General features: G+C 42.2%; 1 non-coding gene across 1 annotated transcript; it reads left to right on the plus strand.

Moving 5' to 3' along the window:
- The first annotated feature begins 19,732 nt into the window (after positions 1-19,732).
- TRNAP-CGG (transfer RNA proline (anticodon CGG)) lies at positions 19,733-19,804 on the plus strand. Its single transcript has one exon. It is a non-coding gene; the product is annotated as a tRNA-Pro (tRNA).
- The last annotated feature ends 1,497 nt before the right edge of the window (positions 19,805-21,301 follow it).

Genomic DNA, 21,301 nt, shown 5'->3' on the forward strand with positions numbered 1-21,301 from the left:
GAAAAATAAGAGCTCTGAGCTTTGCTCTTCCTACTATAAGGGTTTGTTTCATCAAGTCAACCCTTCTTTTGACTCCCACCCCTTCAAATATTTGCTACACGTCATATTGGCCGACTAGTGTGGTCGCATTCCTGTGCCCTGTCGAAGGGCACCGATACCCCACAGGCTCCAGGGATTCGTTTGGCCACCGCCATCACACATGGGAGACATCATCTTCTTGCACCTGAGTGCACACACCTCCACACATGAGAGAGCTTCTATGGCGAGATGGCTGATATTTGGAAACTGTTGTCGTGCTGACTATCGCTTGCCAAGCACTAATCACGGCCGGGATTTTCTCACCCACAACATCTACCATAGGGGGTCACTTGCCATTCTCTCATCGATCACCTAAAAACCACCTCCCCTTCCCCAGTACGTCAAAATGTCGACATTACTTACTTTTTCCCTCCATAACTCACACTATACCTCCACCTACGTTGCACCCCGCACTGCCTCACACTTTCTCAAACTGCCTCGCACCTCGTACCTCCAACAACATCTACGGACTCTCTAACTCTATCAACCCTCACAGTAATGTCCATTGCACTTGCCTCTACAGCCAACAATGGCCCGAGATGATGCAAATCGTAACCAATCACGTGATGAACCCTGTAGACTCAATGTCTAAAGCTAGCAATATGCTTACAGACACTAACAAGGACAACGTTGATGATGAAGGACAATCTAAGGACTCTGATGCAAAGCAACCGATGCACACATTGCTCGTACACACAGCAAGCACAATGGTGGATGAGCACTTGTGCTGGAAAGCATGCACAATTCCAATGTGTATCACCTTTGGCATGTGAAAGCCTAGGTCAATTCATCTTTAGCAGAGTTCCTTTCACTACACCGATGATGATGATGTCAAGTTTGAAGCAGTAAAGAGTCTTCCCTAGTACTTGTATTGGTTTGTTTGTGACATGCTAAGAGAGGGCCTCTCCCAAAAACCGATCCTACCATCTTTGTAAAGCATACCAACCCCTCATGGTAGAAAAGAATGTGGTGACTAGGGTCAGGGATGAACCTCATGGATATGCATGAGCAATGGGTGCGTGAGTTTGACAATGTGAATGCATTCAAAAAACATTTGAGGAAGTTCATATGATGGCTCGGAATAGAGGTAGCCATGCAAGAAGTGAAGCAAGGATTCCAAGCACTATTGACAACACACACAGTGAGAATCACCTCCTAGGGAGTGGCAAACAGCTTGAAGGGACAGCAACTGCAGATACTCCATGTCCATGTAAGGCATCATGGATGTGAACATGCACTTCCTTGACATCTTGATGAGGTAGGCAGGGTCTGTCATTGATCTATGGCTTTTGAGAAATTCTACTCTATACCATCTAGCTGAAAGAGGTGAAATTTCGAATAGTCTTACATTCAATGCTGGGGATATGGAAATCTATGTATATATACTCCAAGATGGGGGTTACATCTCCCTTCCCATGGCCTGTGATTCCCTTCCCAACACCTGACGTTCAAAGGATGAAGGATTTCAACTTTGTGCATTGCTCCACCAGGATTGTAGTGGAAAGGGCATTTGGAAGACTGAAAACAACATGGCTAGTCTGTACAATCCGGTTCTTGGACCACACATGCACTTCCTACCATAGATTGTGGCAGATTATTGCATCTACCACAACATCTGTCTAGACTTTCAAGCTAACATATCGGTCAATTTTCTCATGACCTGAATTTTTAGTTGAAAAATGAGGTTGCTGATTACAAGGGAGGGGAGCGCACTAGAAATGGACTCTTGGACTATCGACGAATTCCTAAGTAGGCTTGTCACTTCAAGCAAAGACTTCCAATAACTATTGTAATAAGAATTTGAGCTTCTTTTAAGCCCACAACTATCTTATATTGAGAATCTGTAATAATGAACGCTTCAATTTCACAACTTCTTAGCGTGCAAAGTTGTGATTCCATTTAAAATTTGCACATTGCATTGTACTAACAATAAATTGTAGGTAGTGGAGTACAATAACCTACAAGTAAGGGAGTAAAATAGACTACAAGTATTGCAGTTTGTTAAACAACATGACACAAACCAAAACAAGATCCTTTAAGAGAGCTATCCTATATCCCAAATGTTTATGACATTATTGAGAATCATTTGTTCAGCATTGGTTTTTTTTTGGGGGGGGTGCAAAGAAATATTTGATTATATTATAATCATATGATTTGTACAATGAAGTCCACAGTTGACAAAATGTTTTCCTCTAAAGAGGAAGATCTAGTATGCATACAGAAATTCCCGTGCTCAGAGGAGAAAAACAAAAGAGCTTATAGCCACATAGGAGAGGAGCAAAAAGTAGTGCTTTGATATCGAGCGCTGCTCCATTTGTTGATAGGAAAGGTTGCTTGCACTCTTATCTTGAGATCAAGGCATAACCTAGTTTTTGAGTGATTTATTTTAGATCCAGATGCCATATAGAAGATGTCCATACAATCCATAGCTCTTTGTATATCTACATTTGTGTTTCTGATGGTGAGAGTGGTGTCATCTGCAAATTGCTGGTTAACTAGATGCTTTCCTGAAGGGAGCTCAATACCATTAATTTCACCCTTTGATACTTGGTCTTTTATCAGCCATCCCAAGGCATTAGTAGCAGCTATGGCAAATAAGAGAGGAGCCAAAGGGCATCCTTGTCTTATGGATCATTTCAACATGAAGCTCTGGGACATCTCTCCATTAACACACACCTTTGTTGAGGCATTAGAGAGCAGTAGGGCAACAAAGGAGGTGAACTTGGTTCCCAGCCCGAAGCTGTTAAGGGATTGCAACAGGAAGTCCCAATTCAGCCTATCATATGCCTTATCAAAGTCTATTTTTATTAAACAAATCTCTTGATTGCTTTCTTCAGCATGTGTGCAGCCTTCCCATAAGTTGATAATTGCCTCCAGAAGATGTCTGTTTTTTATGAATCCTTTCCGTTCCTCCAGAATCCAATTGTCCATTTTACACCTCAATCTCAAAGTAATGGATTTGGCATAAATCTTATAGGAACAATTTAACATAGTGAGGGGTCTCCAGTTTTTTAGAATTGATCTGTCTCCTTCTTTTGGGATGAGCTTTATCACACCTTCATTTAGGTGGTTTGGAAGAAAGCCCTAATCAACACTCTCTCTCCAAACAACCAATAAAGAAGGTTCCACTGTGTCCCAAAAAAAACTTGTAGAACTATACAGGAAGCTCATCTTCTCGAGGTGTTTTGCCATCAGCCATTGAAAAGGCTACCTCTTTAAGTTCCTGTAGGGAGAGATCATTTTCTAGATGAATTCTATCTAAGTTAGACACTTTGATTTTTCTAACTGTTTGACACCTGTCTCTAGCCTCCAAAACCTTGTCATCTGTTGTGTCCACTATACTCAACAAGTTCTTGAAATGATTGACAATAATGTCCACATTTTCTTCTTCTGTTCTGACCACCTCTCCATCTTCCTTCTGGAGCAAAGGAATTTCCTCGTAGTGCCTCTTTTTCCTGATCCTCATGAAATTTTCCTTGGTTGGTCTGTCGACCTTGCCTGCCCACCATTCCCTAAAATAAATCTTGGCATTATGAATATGAATCTGCTCTTGTATCCTGATTTCCTTTCTTTTATCCAGTAATTGTTGGTGGGCATTAATATTATTCACCCTTGCTCTTTGTTCCAGTATTTCAATCTCCATCTTTAGTTTGTCCATTCTCCTTGCTCAGACAGTTGATGATACAATCCTTGTAGTGTGAAAGTATAGATACAATCCTTATAGTGTGAAAGTATACCAATTGCAGTGCCTCCTCTACCTTCATCATGATTTGTATAGTACCATATTCTCCTATTGTCAACATTTTTAAACCTATTTTCTAAGGTGTCATTGATAACTTTAACCTCTTGTAACACAAGAAAAGTTGGGGAAAAAGAGTTTTCCCTCAGCCACCACTTGGCTAGCTTCTAACTCCTCCAAGGATGAGTTAACCCATAAACATTGAGTGTGAGAAATGAGTATGGTTTATTTACCATTCTTACTCTTCCCCTCTTTTGCCTTGGGGGCAGGGCTTTTGGGTGGGGCACTCTGGCCTTTGACTTGAGAGATCCTTCTCTTGTTTTGGTGGGCAAATTCACTCATACTAGCATCTAACTGGTTGACATCCTCCTCAAACTCCCTGGACCCCAACCAGGCTTAATTTTAGCCTCTTCCATTTTGGTATCCTGTATCCATTTCTTTGTTTCCTGGTCAATGGGTGCCTCAAATGCATTGTTGGTGGCCAGTGGAAAAGTAACTCTTTCTTTCTCTTGTTGAACATCAGGCTTCCTCTATTCCTTTGCCTCCTTGACTGACCCCTTATCTGTCCCTGCTTCTGCACTTTTCTCCAAAGGCTGATTCTTTTGTCTACCTTTAACAGTCCACTTGGGCTTGGGGGAGTGACGGGCCTGTTGTTTAGCCGGTTCCTGAGTTTGCTTAGGTTTGTTCCTCTTCATAGGGAAACTTTTAACTGTGTGAGATGACAATCCACACAGAAAGCAGGAATTGGGAAGGTTTTTATAAACCAGAGGCTGTTCCATATATACACTCCTCTGTTTACAATTTACCAGTGTTCCTCAGCAACATCTAACCTGACACAAACTTGGGAGTGACTTCTAGGATTAATAAATTGTTCCTTTTCTACATCTATGACTTGTCCTAAGCTTTTGCAAAGGTTAGGAGCTTGGTTAACCAAAGAAAAAGGAAGGTCAGGGAGCTCTACCCCAACAGGGACAAAAGTAGATCTAGGCTTGTCAGGATTGAAGTCTTGAGACCAAAACTCTAAATAAAGAGGTTGATGTATTATGGTCCAGAGAGCATGGTGAAGGGCCTTCCAGGCCATATCCTCTGTCTCAAATTTAAAAAAGAAGAAACCTCTTCTCAAGAATCTAACACTAGTGACCACCAATCCTTTTCTTATCCAATTATTTCTAAGCCACCCCTCAAGGAAGGCAGCTGGAGGTGTAGGTCCTGGGAGATATCCTATTAGAGCATGAGATTCCAACCACTCTATGGATTGCTCTAATCTATCTTCATCAAGAAAGGCAGCCACTTTACCTTTAAGAGGTTGCTTCTCCTCATCTTCAAGCTGTTGATTCTCCTACTGATGTTGTCATGGGTCTTCTGGTTGTTAGGGCCTAACGGATTTAGCCCTAAGTGGGGATGCCAAGAGGTGTGTGCACATGGGAATACCAAGAGGCATGGTATGGGCAACGAAGGGGTATATATCCATGCATGCATTATAGTTATGCAGTTATCATTCTTTCTTCATTCTTGTTTCGTGTATCTTCTTGCTGCTATTTTGAGAGTCCCTCGTGTATTCATTTCCTGTAGGGGCCTCACATGGCGACCACAAGGTGCCGAATTTTCATCACCTGGATTCGAAGTTGGACTGAGGGTTCGACCTATCAGACACCAGGATGCAGCCCGTCATATTAGAGAAGGCGATGCAGCCAACAGCTCAACAAACAATGCCGACGGCTATGATTACCACGTCGCTGGGGTCTGGGGTGGCCAAGAGACAAATCGATGCGTTTCCTGCGGAGTATGTATATGCGGATGGGGTCTACATGATCTATTCCGGAGTTTTTTTAATTTCTGATGCTGTTTTTATCCGGATGTGGTGCTCCGTTGCCATGTTGATCTCGATGCGGTAGTCTGGACCTGATCCGGCTGATTTATGGTGCGGGGTTTGCCGACAAGTTGCCAAGCCTTCAATTGCGGTGTCTTTGCGACGGTGGCTACGAGGCCTTGCTGGGATGTTGTGATGCATTATTGCAATTCTGGGTTGGCCGGGATGCTGGGAGAACGTCATCTGGTATGATTGCAAACCAGTTTACAACAAAGCTTGAAATTGCGGTTCTGGCTGGTGGAAAGATTGCTTCGCAAGCATGGTTGCAGATGCGATGTTGTTGCAATGTTAGTGCAGACTCTTCTCATGCAGAGGTGCTACGTTTATCTGCGGAGATGTGGATACAACTATTGTGATGCCATGCTAAGGCGGCCAAAGATTTACGTGCTTGAAGCAAAATATGATGACATTCGGCAACCCAAAATAACATGCAGTGCTGAGTCCAATGAAGGTCAAAAGGCTGACGACGATTCATCCACTCAGCCTGTAAATAGATGCAGAAGATTGGTTTGATGATGAAGATGACATGATTGAAGAGCTGTCTGGGACGTCCATTGATGACTTTGTGTCCATTGTTGATGTTCATGTCTTTAGAGGGAGATCTGTCGAGTCCAAGGTTTTAGAGGGAATTCTTGGTGCAGATGCATAGGTTCTCTACCTCGGCATATGCCCAAAACAATTGTTCTACTTGCACATTTATAGGCATCTGACTTCTACAGGGATGTGCATTGTGAGGTTCACACAGTCCACCGTGAGTGCCATGTATTAGGGCCTAATAGGTTTAGCCCTAAGTGGGGATGCCAAGAGGTGTGTGCACATGGGAATACCAAGAGGCATGGTATGGGCAACGAAGGGGTATAAGCCTCTATATATGTATCCATGCATGCATTACAGATATACAATTATCATTCTTTCTTCATTCTTGTTTCGTGTATCTTCTTACTGCTATTTTGAGAGTCCCTCGTGTATTCATTTCCCTATAGGGGCTGTTGGGGCCTCTACACTGGTGCATGTCCTTCAGCTTCTCCTCTGTAGATTGCTGGCTTGGCCCCTCCACTTGCATATACTAAAGACTTGGTCTCTCCGTTTGTGCAATCATCGGAGTTAGTAGTGGGGGAGGGTGTTTTGCCTCCTGCGACGTAGTTGGCTGCTCTGCGCCCGTTTGTGGATTGTGAATAAGGGTTCTTAGAGGGCGACTGCATGTTCTCTTTCTCCTGGCTTGATATCCACCTCTCCCTCAAGGAGTCTACATCAATATTGCTTGGCCTTTGAATCTTGTCTGTATTTCCTCCAGGTTCTCCTGATGCTCCCCAATTCTCTCCATTGGGGAAGGTTCATTGTTTGAAGGCGTTGAGTCTCTCACTTACTCCATCTCACTCACCTTTGCTGGCAGAGCCAAGAGTACAACGTGTGAACAGGGGGGTGAAGAGATCTCCATGGAATTCTTGGACAACGCCCATGTACGAGGGCCTTGCTGACGGTTTGGGAAGTCCAGTGCCAGAGGCTGGAGATTGGGATACCGAAGTACCAGCACTTCTTGACTCATGCTCTTTAGAGGGAGAAAAATTCATGTTTTTCAACGGTGGGAAGTGAGCAGAGTCACCTCAAGCGATATCACCTTCAAGACACCAGACGTCATTGTCAAAGTGGTCAGCATCAAATCCATGTAAAGGGGGTGAAGTCACATCGAGTGTCCATTGGGTGGAAGCTCGATTTGGAGGAGGATCTTTTCCTCATGTGTCCGTCCCCATCTCTCCCTTCCCTTCGGCAAAGAGTATTTCAATTATATTAGCATTTGCTTTTGCTCCCGAATATTTATGTAATGGAACTGAATGCAAAAATGGAAACCAAAATTTTCATTCACCCCATAGTACAAACAATAATTGCATGTAACGGAGTACAATTACCTGCAAGTCATGCAATATATTAGCATGTAGTTTATTGAACAATATGACACAAACCAAAACAAGACCCTTGCAACATGATTACAAATGGTGACAGCCAAGGGAGTAAAATCCTCCACCTCTCAAGTACCAACCCAAGAACCCACCCCATTTCCCCCTTTAATACTCATGGCTTAGCCAAACATTTGGAGGGTCTTCATGAATTCCTTTCAATTATAAGATCTTAGCAAAATCATAGGCTGATGATATGAGACAACTCATGTTAGGTGACATAAAAAATGCAATTAACATGACAAAACATCCATGAGAGCACTTAAGTGCCAAAATCTTGATTAAAAAACCCTGCCTAATGGGTCTAATACACTTTACAAGATCAAAATAAACCAAGAAATTATGTTTCAAAACAGCTATCCTACAGGCCAAATTTTATGAGATTAATGAAAAGCATGACAATTAGTCATAGCATTTCCCTTTCCAATATTTTTTGAGTCCATCTAGTATTGGAGTTTAATATAAAAGGAGGACACAAACCACACACCCCAACATCTCTAAATACAATTCATTTGGACTTTCAAACCCATTCATCTTTAAGAACTGTTCATTCTAAGGACATTCTTCAATAGTCCATACATCCTCAATTGAAAGTTGTGCATGGGTTGCAGAAAAGCTACAAAGTTTTCTTAACTCTAGGAAGTATTGGAGTAAAATGTTAAGCACCATAAACACCAAAAAGTGAACGATAGCAACGATGGAATGACACACTTCACCCAAATATGAAAACTAATGACAACAAGGATGGAATGATCCACTTCACTATAATTTCTAAGACCAGCCAGTGTGATTCAATTGCCAAAGCATGCAAGAAAAGTGTTTAATATTGCCATTGCTTTATTTTAGACATGGGAATAAAGCACTCTTGCTTGGCCAATCCTTTTGCCTATGTAAGAGCATCACGTACATCGAGAGAGAACATCTTTCACGTGAGATGGGATAAGTATAAAAAAGGGCCTTTCTATCATAATCTGTTGCATAAGCTATACATTTCAAGGGATAGAATATTCTTGTGCATCTTTGGAGAGGCAAGGAGGCCGCTTCCCCGCTTCTAGGCATGGAGTGACTTGTAAGAGACATCAGAAGGTGTTGTGTACTATGGCTCGATTTTGAGGGGACCAATGATGAGGTAAGGGTGGAGGCTATGGTAGGTAAGCGTAGTCCTCTTGCAAGGAGGGGGAATCATGATCGGCACCTCCATCCTATGTTGACACAGTATTGAAGTGCTTGATTGGGGGTTCACTGGAGTCTTTAATGAATAAGTTAGGTTGCTATTGCATGTGGATATAATGTGAAGTGTGCCCAACAATTCTGAGACCAAAGGATGCGTCACAAGCACTCGCTCTTCTACTATGAGGTCCCAATGGTCAAGGTCAAGACAGAGCTGGAGAAGTTGGTGCAGGGGGTGTCTAATAATTCACTGGTAAGGTTCTGTCATTTGGGGAGCTTGAGAATATCTTAAAGTTTGAATTTTAAATTCCTTTAAATGGGTACGAGGCTAAGTTTTTGGGTAAAGTCTTTTTCCTTCTTTGATGTGTTTCAGAATCATGTTCGTGTTTGCTAGAGCCGTGACCTTGGTTATCCCTTGGAATCCTTCTTTTAGCATCAATGAATTCCTATATCATCAATGTCCCATGTGGGTCAAGTCTCCTAGCTTTCTCTTGTGGCTTGGTGATGTTCTTGAGCATCTCTGCATGTGCTCTTGGAAAGTTGTTTCTTATTCCCTTGTCTTTGCAAACCTTCTTTGGGGTGGAAAGAGCTTGGATCCTCTAATCGAGCATAGGATATTCTCAAACATAGGGATATCAAAATTGCAGATAGTTTGGTTCATACCCATCAAGTTTAGTTTGATGTTTTCTTGATAGTTTTTCATTTGTAGAGAAAGAGGGGACTATGCTATACATTGCCTTGTCCAAGGCTTAGAAGGAGTCGCATGCTATGGAGTAGTTTTGCATGTGTTGAGAAGGATGTTTTGTTAAGCCAGGACATGCCCAGTGACGTTATATGTGAAGAGGATTATGATAGGGCAGGTGGCAATGGTGGTTGTGGATTCACATGCAAAGTTGGGTGATGGTGCAATTAAGTCATCAAAGCACATTGGATGGCACTAACTTAATAGTTCACTCAAGTTTCAAAACACTTTCTTATAAGCTGGTTCTTAAGAAAGAAAAACTTTCGTGATCGCCTTTGACATGATCTTGGTGTTGAATACTTTCAGAGAACCATCTAGCCTCCATCTAGCTAATGCTAAGATTGACATAGATGGATGTTGTGCATTGCAAAAGATGGTGGCTACAAAATGTGCCCCTTCGACGAGTCCTAAATTGGTGAAAGTGGATTAAGACAAAGATTTTCTAGATGCCAATCAAAGAACCAAACTCTCATGGAAAAGCAATTGTAGAAGAAGCCGCTCAAGGAGGTTGTGGTCCCAAATCATCCGCAAATGGTGAGGATGGTGCTTAAGTGACTTAAAGATGCAACTCGTGGTATCGATGCCCATAAGGAGAATCTCTTTAATTCTTTCAAGGATGCCTACAAAGTTTTGGCCCATTAAAGTTGTGAGCACTTACCCTTTGGTATGAAAGTTTATCCTTGTGTCAAAATGGTCTTACTCTCATGGAATATGAGAGGTTACTGTGATAGAGTTAAGCAAAAAAAGGGTTCTTGAATGTGGTTCATGACTTGAATATTAAGGTAGTTCTTTTGTAGGAAGTCAAGTGCAATGAAGAGGATGTTTTGGCAAACATTTGGTCGTTGGTAGACCCGCTCGTTGCACCTTAGAGACTCTTCATTACATCGGATGTAGAGTACCTTGAACTTTAGCCTCCCATGCATCACCCACAATAGCAAGCTCCCCCAGTATCTCCCTTAGTTCTTTTCTAAAGACATCCACCATGTGCCAGATTGTCACCAACTTGCCATTTTGATCCATCACTCTATCCACCGATCCCCTACCATGTTTCCATTTCATAAACTAAAAAAATACACGTGAGGGGCAATCACCTACTAGTAGCCAAAGTTGTTTTCTCTTCAACTTAGCAATCTCGGTTTTCTCTAGCTCCAAAGACACCAAGGCATCCTCCAATTCTACATCCACTGTTGCCATGGTCTGGTCTTCCAGGCATAGTTTCAAAGCCTTATACACCAATTCCTTGACCCCACACATCTTCTTGCCCATTATGACATCTGACATATGTGCTATCTATGCTAGTGGATAGCAATGTGCACTACTCCCCTAATAGCCACATCCTATCCGTAACAAGAGTCCTCCACACCAAAACCACATTTCATCAAGATCTTAACAACTTGATGAGAAATTTCCTTACTCTTCAAACGCCTGTTGTCAAATTTAAAAGGGATATTAGAGACCTCCCACTTGACAAGCCCTTGGCACCTTGGACAAATTGGATTAAGTGAACAAATGGAGGCGAAGGGATCTAGTGGCCTTTTGCAATGACAATGATAATTAGTTTGGAGTAATCCCATAAGCTAATGTGCAACCTAAGCAGCCTAATATATAAGTCTAAATGAGACCCCTCCTCACATCCCTCGTGGGACCTTTCAGGGAGGTGAGGAGGCATGTGGACGGCTATGGGTCGAGGAGTGGGACCCTCGTACACCAGCACACTCCCCTACATGGACACATCACACCAACTGCCACTCTCAATAGCTGGGTGGAGAGGGAGATAGAGTGAAAGGGATAGGAATAGGTTTTTATGTAATATGCATTTGTAATAAGAAAAGCAAGGGAGAGGGAGAGTGGAACGTACATTTGAAAAAACCAAAGGATATTGAGAGGATGAGAGGGAGAGGGAATAGGGGGAGAGAGGGGGGGAGAGGGGAAGGATAATTTAGATAGAAAACATGAGAAGACAAAAAGGAGAGAAAGACATGCAACCAAAAAGCTAAAGGGCAAAGAGAGAAAGAGAGAGAGAGAGAGTTTTGGGTAAGGGGATATTCTAAAAACCAAATGAAGGAGAGAGGGAGAGGGGAAGGTACATTCTGAAATAGCAAAGGGAATGGCAAGGAAGACAGAAAGAGGGAGAAGGAAATGGATAGCGAGATAGCAAGAGTAGACATTGAGAGTGAACCAGAAAAAAGCATACCTTGCCCTTTCTAGTCTTGGTAGTCGTAGCCTTTTAAAAGCTTCTCTTTCAATTGTGGTGTAATATATTTTCAAGTACCAACCATTGCATGGAATATTGGAAAGTCTACATTTTCATCAAGTTTTGTGGAAATTGTCCCTATTGCCATCCAGGCACATCTACATTTACATGAAAATATTTTCTTGATTTGGTTATCTTAGAATGGGTGCTTTGATTTCCATTTCTTCCTAAATTCAAAATGCATTTGCCATTTCTTCATTCCACTCAAACTTGAATTCTTGTTTGCTATGTAAAGGCTATGCAATCTCCACAAAATCCTTAATAAATGTTCTATAAAATTTGACGAGTCCCATGAATGAATGTACTTGCTTGATGTTGGGGCTTCACTTAATATTTTCGGCTGCATCAATCTGTGCCTTTTTTCTCATTATTATTCCATCCTTTAAATTATTGGCCTAGTAAGGAATATACATAAATCGCATATTGTAGGGATTGAGTGGAACACCGAACTATCTACATTTTTGCAAGACTCTCTATAGAAATTCCAAATGCTTCTATCTCATGCTGTACACATTGTGAGGAATTTATACATGTAATTTTCAAAGATATCCACCATAAACATTTAAAATATTGCTAGCACATTCTTTAGATCAAATGGCCTTGGTTTGATTGTGCGGGTAGCTACTGATGGAGGGATGTGGGTGATACAATTACTAGCTGATGGCCGGGGGAGTGGAGACGTTGTAAGTCGGGATGGTTTGCAATGTGATGCAAGCAACTCTGCGAATGGATGTTAGCAAGACATATCGTCTCCGAATTGCCAAAGAACTTGTGTCCCCAAGTAGGAGAAGTTGTTGGAATAGCTAGAGACAATACCCCGTATATGGCAATGCATTGCGTCCCTACACAGTCCAATGGTGGCCTCTGTTCTTCTCCTATTATTGAGTGAGCTTGTTCAAGCAGACCCACAAATTAATATTCTCTAATGCATCTTTATAATCTGATATCTTTGCCAACGTTATATGATTGACCTACATTAAGCTGATAAGGGGCTGCATCCTTGACAGTTTGTGTGCCCTCTCTTTGTTTAGCGACATGCTTGCTTGAACCCTTTAGCAACCAAATGGGCCTTATACTTAGGCACATCATCACCTATGACCATCTTGTAGACCCATTTACATGGCAACGCTTTCTTTCCATGTGGCAAAGAAACCAAGTCCCAAGTCTTATTTTTCATGAATGAATTAATCTCTGATTGCATAGCATACTCCCACTTGTGCTAATCCTCGCACATCATAGCCTCCCTGTAGCAAGAAGGCTCCCCACAATCAGTAAGCATCACATAGTCCTCCCGTGAAACAAATCTCTCAGGCAGTCTAAACACTCTAGATAATCTTCTTAAGTGCATTTCAGCTTGCTGTCCTACTTGCATATCAGCCACATTTGGCTCATCATTTCCACCAATATATGATCCATCATCTGCCCTTGATTGTGTATCTGTGGGAGTACCTAGTGGCACCATTTCCTGTACATTCGGTGCATGGACATCTTGCTATCTATCAACATATATAGATGGATTCACACCTTGGAAAGTGATTCTCTTCATTTCCACATCTCTCATGAGTGTCTTATGCATCTTCTTCTCATTGAAGACCACGTCATGGCTTCGTATGACCTTCTTTTCTTCTAGATCCCAGAGACGATAGCCCCTCTCTCCACTTTCACCATAACCTAGAAATATGCATTTCCTAGACTTAGGATCTAGCTTCTTTCAAGCTCTTTTGGCACATGTGCATATGCCTCACACCCAAATATATGCAAATGAGAGTAAGAGGGCTTCCTGCCACTCCATGCCTCTTCAGGGATAACACCATCCAAACTCTTACTAGGTGATCTATTGATCACATGCACTGCAATTTTCATTGCCTCAGCCCAAAAACCACTAGAAAGACTTACATTGGAAAGCATACTCTACAACCTTTCCTAAATAGTGCAGTTCATTTGTTTTGTAACTGGATTTTGCTCTCGAGTATGATGGAATGTGAGATCCCTCTTGATCCCTCCACGTGTATCACAGAAATGTTGAAAGTCATGAGAGATACTCTCCACCATTATCAGTCCGTAGGCATTTAAGCGTTCTACCTGACTAATTTTCAACTAAAGCCAAACATTTATGAAATAATTGGAGCAAATCGCTCTTTCGAGCTATAGCATAAGCCCACACTTTCCTAGTTTCATCATCAATGAATGTCACATAGTATTCAGCCCTACCTAAAGATCATGTAGGCATGGGACCATATATGCTCTTTCAAGCCTTTCAAGCTCTTTCTTTCCCCTTCTTTTATGCGCTGATTTTGTCTGTGACCCATAGAGACAGTGCTCACAAAATCAAGCCTTTCAAGCTCTTTCTTTCCCCTTCTTTTATGGACTAATTTAGTCTGCTTCTTCCCATAGAGACAGTGCTCACAAAATTCAAAATAAAAAAAACTCAAATGCGGTACATAACCCAAACAGCATAAGAGTTTCATTCCATTCAGGCTTATGCTCCCTAACTGGCAATGTCACAAAGAAGTACTTGGCTACTCGGTTATTGTAACAACATGATCAGACACCCCTGATACATGTAAGGGATACAATGTCCCACACTTGGCACCCCTTGCCAAAACCATAGAGCCCTTTTGAATTTTCTAACTCTGAAAACCAAAGGTGGTGTGAAAACCAGCATCATCTAGCTGACCCATTGAAATGAGACTCTTGGTTAGCTTAGGCACATGTCTCACATTTTTTAAAACAAATGCAAATCCATTTGCAAAATAAAACTTTATGTCACCTGCTCCCACTATGTCACATGCATAGTTATTTTCAACCTGTCGTTCCACTATCATAAGTGGAGAACCATTCCCTGTGGGGTGTAACATAGAATGAAGCTCCAGATTCCAATCTCTGGGAATATGCATCATGTGAAGTGGTAAGAAACTCTACAGATAGACTATACATGAAGAGAATGTTATCGTCACTATCATCAGCGATTGCATTGATCTCCTCGATCTTCACTTTTCCTTTGTCCTCCTTGGACTCTTACTTCTTATTTGTACCCTAATTTGCATTCTTTTTCTAATCCTTTTGCTTTGTTTTTAGATTGTAGCAATCCCTTTTCATGTGGCCCTGCTTGCCACAATGGTAACACTCAATGTTATGTGCCATGTATTTGCTATGAGACTTCCCTCTTTGTTGGGACTTCCCCCTGAACTATGATATGCCCCTTTGCACATTTAAGGCTACATCTTGCTTGTTTCCATCCATAGACTTTTGTCTAATCTTCTCGACCAACAAGCTGCCCACAACATCATCAAACTTTAGTATTCCACTAGGTGCAGAGTTACTGACAGTTGTATGGAAGGTATCCCATGAGGATGCTAATGAACATAAGATGAATATTGCCTTTGTCTCCGTGTCAAAATTTAGCTTTTGAGCCTAAAGCTGGTTGAAAATAATATTGAATTCACTCAAGTGAAATGCAATGCCTTTCTTCAAATGCAGCTCAAACAACCTCTTCATGAGGTAAACTTTATTAGAGGCAGTTTCCTTCTCATAGGAGACATAATTTCTTCCACAAATCTTCCGTAGTCTTCTCATCTACTACTATGCATAAATTGACTCTACAAGATGAAGTCTAATAGTAGACTTTGCTAATGCATCCAACTCATTCCAATCATTCACAGACATAGCTAGCTGCAATCCCTTCCAAGGGTTTAATATGCTTCTTTTGAATAAGCACATCCATTTTTTGTTCTTTCCACAAAGAAAACTTTGTCCCATCAACATTTTAATGGTGAAAAAATCCCTTTCAAACATGGAAGAGAATGAGCTATCATGCAAATAAAGCAAAATCCCAAATGCTAGTACCTGCAAGAGGGAAATCACACCAAATACTAGGTGCACTCAAATATGTATGCCATAATGGAAGGTAATATCACCAAACCTCAAAGGCTCAAAGCATAAAAAATGCAACTGACTCATGTGCATATACTATGCATCCATATGAGCAAATCTAGCCCAAAAGAAAATGTCAACCTATAATGACAAAGTAATGGCAAACCCAATGCCAATAAGAGCCAAATGCCTCAAGCATAAACAATCTCCATGGGCATAAGCATCATCAATGTCTCATCCAAGAAATCATAGCACAATTAGTGCATCAATTGCAATGTATCAAAGCTGTCCCCCTCAGCATAAAATAGCATCTGTGTGCTAAATGTTCATCAATAAATCATCCACAAGGCAATCTGGGTCTATCAGCACATCCAACAAGGATCGCAATGCATCCAAATGGTGTGTAAAGCATCCATTGCAACCCAATGCACACCACGAATGAGCACACACGGCTCAAACTACAACCAAAGTGATCTGCATAAGGTATGCTCAAAATCACGTCCTCAAGGAAACGTCTTGCTACTGAAAGTAAAACTTAGGATGCCTCAAAACCATTGCATTCTTTGCATACATGGCATTAATGACATGATCTGAGCTTTTCGCAGCTCAAAGAATACTTCAAAAAATCACTCTAGATGTGAAGTAAACCCAAGTCAAAGCTTGTAATTGACCTATAAATAAACCTTAGAAGTCTAAGGTTCAATTTAAAAATGCCACGTGTCAAAAAATCTAAGGTTTGAACCTTTGAATGGTTTTTTGACAGAGAAATAGGTGGTTCAATGTCTCAGAGAGACGGAGCTTCTCCAAATCTCCATGGAATCGTGCAAGAGCTGACAAATAGGGGTTTTCATGCCTCTGAAATGCAATGGAATAGATGGTTATGGAAACCGTTGTCCCAATCACTGGGTCTAACACACAAATTGAAAAGTGTTTTAGCAAACTGATCTATTTGTAAACACCACCAGAGTGCAAAAGATAAGCAACACAAAAGTTTTAGGACCTCATGAGTCCACCAAAACTGACAGATCTACGAATGGTTGCTTCAAACTTGAGTTCCAACACACTAGCAGAAAAACATTGAAGCAGAGACAATGAATCAGAAATCCAACCAAATGATCCCAAATTTAAGAATGAAGGAGTTTTTGAACTTCCGAAGTGCAATGGACACCAAAAGCAGGCAATGGTTGCCTCTACAAGTCATTCTGGACTCTCAATCATTGAAAGGAATAAGAGAATTGTCAAAAGACATCTTTTTGCTCCAAGACCACTTGTAGGCTTGCAGAAAACCACTCAGAAGACCAAAACGACTTTTCTAAAGGTTCCTTCTAGGTCTCTGCACACCAGGATGCAAGTAAAGTCACCCCCACAGAGCTTCTCCTTCCTCCCATAGAGCTGCAGCAGCAAACTTTGGGCTCCAGGCTTGTACACGAGCACAGCTAGACTACAAGTCATTCCGGACTCTCAATCATTGAAAGGAATAAGGGAATCGTTAGAAAACGTCTTTTTGCTCCAAGACCACCTGCAGGCTTGCAGAAAACCAAAACAACTTTTCTAAAGGTTCCTTCTAGGTCTCTGCACACTAGGATGCAGGTAAAGTCACCCCCATAGAGCTTCTCCTTCCTCCCATAGAGCTGCAGCAACAAACTTTGGGCTCCAGGCTCGTACACGGGCACAACTAGACTACCCACGAGCATCAGATAAATCATTATGCATTTGATACTAGTTGAGAGAGCTCTCAACAAATGTGGAATGGAAGAGGGAGAGAGAGAGAGAGAGAGAGAGAGAGAGAGAGAGAGAGCTAGAAGAGAGCCACACAAGTTTTAGTGGGTGCAAAACACCCTAATCTTCTATGTCATCCATATATATATATGTTTGAGTATTGTGCATGACCGGTGTTAAGGCACAGTGGCCTTTAACCCCCACAAATTTGTGCTATCTTAGGATCTAGATGTAGCTAGCAAAAGTCATTTTCCATGAGATTGGATGTAGGGGAGAAGCTAGAATGGCTTGATTAGTTTGTTAAGGGGGGAAGCGATTAGATATCTAGATACACCTCTAGATGTGGGTATATCCCTAAGACAAAGATTTGTTTGGTTCCATGACAAGATTAAACATAAATTGAGATATTGAGGTGGGTTAACTCTTGGGTGGAATGCAAGGTGTTTGGATCCTTTCTGCTTCCACTATGTATTTGGCATCTATGTGGCATTTAAAGAAAACTCATTGGTAGGAAAATGAGAAAGTATTTAGGGCTTTCTTATGGATAGAGGATGGATCTAGGAGAAAGTGGCATTATGTGCCCTAGGATCTGAAAGTGGGTAAGGGTCTAGGTATTCCGGATGTGGACAGAAAGAATGTGTCTTTATTGGTCAAGTGGCTCCCAAAGATATTTGATTCTAGTGCACCGTGGGTGGTCTACATGAAATGGTTTATTGAGCAAGGTCAAGGGAGGGGTGTTGGCACCTGGAAAAATATGTATTGGTACGAGGTCATCTACTCCCCATTTCCAATTAAGATTAAAGAATTTGACCTAATTTCAGGCATGGTAGAGTCTTGGAAGCAGTGTGTATCATTGATGCGATAGACAGGTCAACCAGGCTTGAGGGAAGATGCGGGTCTGGAGGGGACTGCCTTGGTATGAGAGGCTGTTCTTTGATTTTCCAGTAGTAATTTGTGGGTCTGAGATGATTCGGACACTGGTAAATACCTGGAAAGTGGTGATTGATAAATGCAAGTGAAAAAACATAGGAGGTCTGAGGGGGGATGCTGGGCTAGGAGAAAGTGTGTGGTGGAGTGAGATGTTTGCTGCAATGGCAAATCCCTGGCCTGGCTGAATATGCATGATGCAAGGAGTATGTTTGAGAAAGGCTTGCGCAAATGGCATCAGATTTGGGATCCCCATAAAGCCTCCTGGTCTCTGAGACATTAGTTGTTCATTCTTGCTCACTGTAAATTAAACAGCCTTTCTCCACTCAGTTTTAAGGCTGTGAGAGGATCATTGGCCCGCCAATTGCATTCTGACGGTGGAGAGGAGACTATTACACTGGCACATGGGGAGGGTGCAGCATAGGAAAATTTTTGCTAAAGTCGTTTAGAGATGCCTTGTTGAGGAACTTAGCCCTCTAGCAGACTTCAATACAAAAATGGGGGTTGTGCCGTTCATGGGCCTGGTGGGACAAGCGCTTGAAGGATATCTGGAATGGCTGTTTGATTGGCAAATTTTCCTTCATCCTTTGGAAAATTCTGAACGCCGATCAGCATGCAAACCTCATCGAACATGGATTGCATGCTTTAACTCTCAAAGGAAAAAGTCATTGGAAATGTACTTGTGGTCGTCTAAAATTATTACGGTCATTAAAGGAGGGCAAGTCCGTCAATCCACTCCTCTAGAGAGCAAAAACAGAAAACAAGGCATTGTCCGTTCGTTCCACGCGCGACGTGCTTCTTCACCTGCAGTAGCGGAGGAAAGGGAAAAAAATCAAAAGGAAAGAATCACGAAATGCACGAAACCGCATGGGAAAACAGAGAAGGAAGGGAGCTCACGATGTGCGTTTGGAGGGGAGATAAGCCTTCGAGGGAGGCGAGAGAGAGGGCTAAGTTGCGAACTCGGAAGGCATGGAAGGCGTCGTGAGAGGAATCCCAGCGGCTCATGACGGATCGGACGAGGTCCTCGGCCCTTCGAACCAGCTCGCGATGGCGATCAACTTCCATAGCTGAGCAGGACGATGAGTAAAGCGGGCAGGTTCTTCCTTTTGTTTTACTGAAAATTCGCATTTTAGCCACCAGCCAACGGCCTCCGCAAATGATTTTGAGACCTGCTACTTGTTTTTAGAGGACCAAATTGCAAAGGAAGTAGCGCCTCAAGGGGATGGGAATCTTACCTGTTGTTGCAACGCCTGTGCAGCCATAATGAAGAAAACTAACTCACAAAGCCAAGGAAAACGTTACGATCGGCAGCTAATTTCAGGCAGATTAACTTTGCGACAGGGGCATCACTCGATGTAAAACAACAAATATATATTGTATTAAACCTATGCTGGGAAGAAACTTCGGGCATTTGGTCTAGTGGTATGATTCTCGCTTCGGGTGCGAGAGGCCGCGAGTTCGATTCTCGCAATGCCCCCGATGCAGCTGCTTTTATGCCGCCTTGTCGTGTTGATATAAGACGCCTTTGAAAATCATCTTACACACACTCGTGTGCACTCAAAATATTTAGTACACCCCCCCCCGTGCACTCCTATTATGTCATTTATGTAAAAAATTTAGTACACCCCCCAAACATCAGGACCCGGTACACTCCTATTATGTCATTTATGTAAAAAATTTAGTACACCCCTCGAACATGAGGACTCGGTACACTACATTGATTTGCAAATAGCTACCTAGGTTGTTTGAAAGTAAAGCGCCGTGGGTTTTGATGATGTGTTGGTTCCTTAAGCAAGGTAAGGGGTATAATGTTGTACCGCATTGATTTGCAAATAGCTACCCATGAGGACCCGGTACACTCTTATTATGTCATTTATGTAAAAAATTTAGTACACCCCTCGAACATGAGGACCCGGTACACTACATTGATTTGCAAATAGCTACCCAAGTTGTTTGAGTGTAAAGCGCCGTGGGTTTTGATGATGTGTTCGTTCATTAAGCAAGGTAAGGGGTATAATGTTGTACCGCATTGATTTGCAAATAGCTACCCAGGTTGTTTGAGTAGTGTAAAGCTGTTGGTGCATTGATTTGCAAATAGCTACCTAGGTTGTTTGAGTGTAAAGCGCCATGGGTTCTGATGATGTGTTGGTTCATTAAGCAAGGTAAGGGGTATAATATTGTATCGCATTGATTTGCAAATAACTACCCAGGTTGTTTGAGTGTAAAGCGTCGTGGGTTACCGCATTGATTTGCAAATAGCTACCCAGGTTGTTTGAGTAGTGTAAAGCTGTTGGTGCATTGATTTGCAAATAGCTACCTAGGTTGTTTGAGTGTAAAGCGCCATGGGTTGTGATGATGTGTTGGTTCATTAAGCAAGCTAAGGGGTATAATGTTGTATCGCATTGATTTGCAAATAACTACCCTGGTTGTTTGAGTGTAAAGCGTCGTGGGTTCTGATCACGTGTTGGTTCATTAAGCAAGGTAAGGGGTATAATGTGGAGTCCTAGAGGGGGTTGTTGGGTCTTGTTTTTGCTTGGAAATGCTGTTGCTCTCAGTTGTCCTAGAAAGGTAGGTCTGGTCTAGGAGTTTGGGAGAAGGCATTTGGTCGGGGCTTTTTATTAAAGAGCATCAAGAAGCATTAGCCTACATTGATTCGGTTTGGGCCAGAGGTGGAAGGTGGATGGATCTCTACTGGGATGCTGGTAAGGTTGATTGGAAGCCTCTTGGTTGGCTCAGAAGGGAATTTTGAGTCAATGCTGAAGAAGTAAGGTACTATCCACACAAATCAGCAATCACATCTCTCGCCATCAGGGAGAAGATTGATGCCACACGAAGTAGTCTAAAGGAATGTCTACTTCAGTGGTTGACCATGCATGCAACATGCAAGAGTCTCCTCCACTTCCTATCGGCAAGAGTCCGGAAGGGGCTGCAAAGATCCCGAAGGTGGTCACTCTTGTGGAGCAATGGAAATGGG

The sequence above is a fragment of the Dipteris shenzhenensis genome, chromosome 29, assembly GCF_047967505.1.
Source record: "Dipteris shenzhenensis isolate YYH24624 ecotype China chromosome 29, Dip_SZ_1.0, whole genome shotgun sequence".
In the NCBI taxonomy this organism is placed as follows: domain Eukaryota; kingdom Viridiplantae; phylum Streptophyta; class Polypodiopsida; order Gleicheniales; family Dipteridaceae; genus Dipteris; species Dipteris shenzhenensis.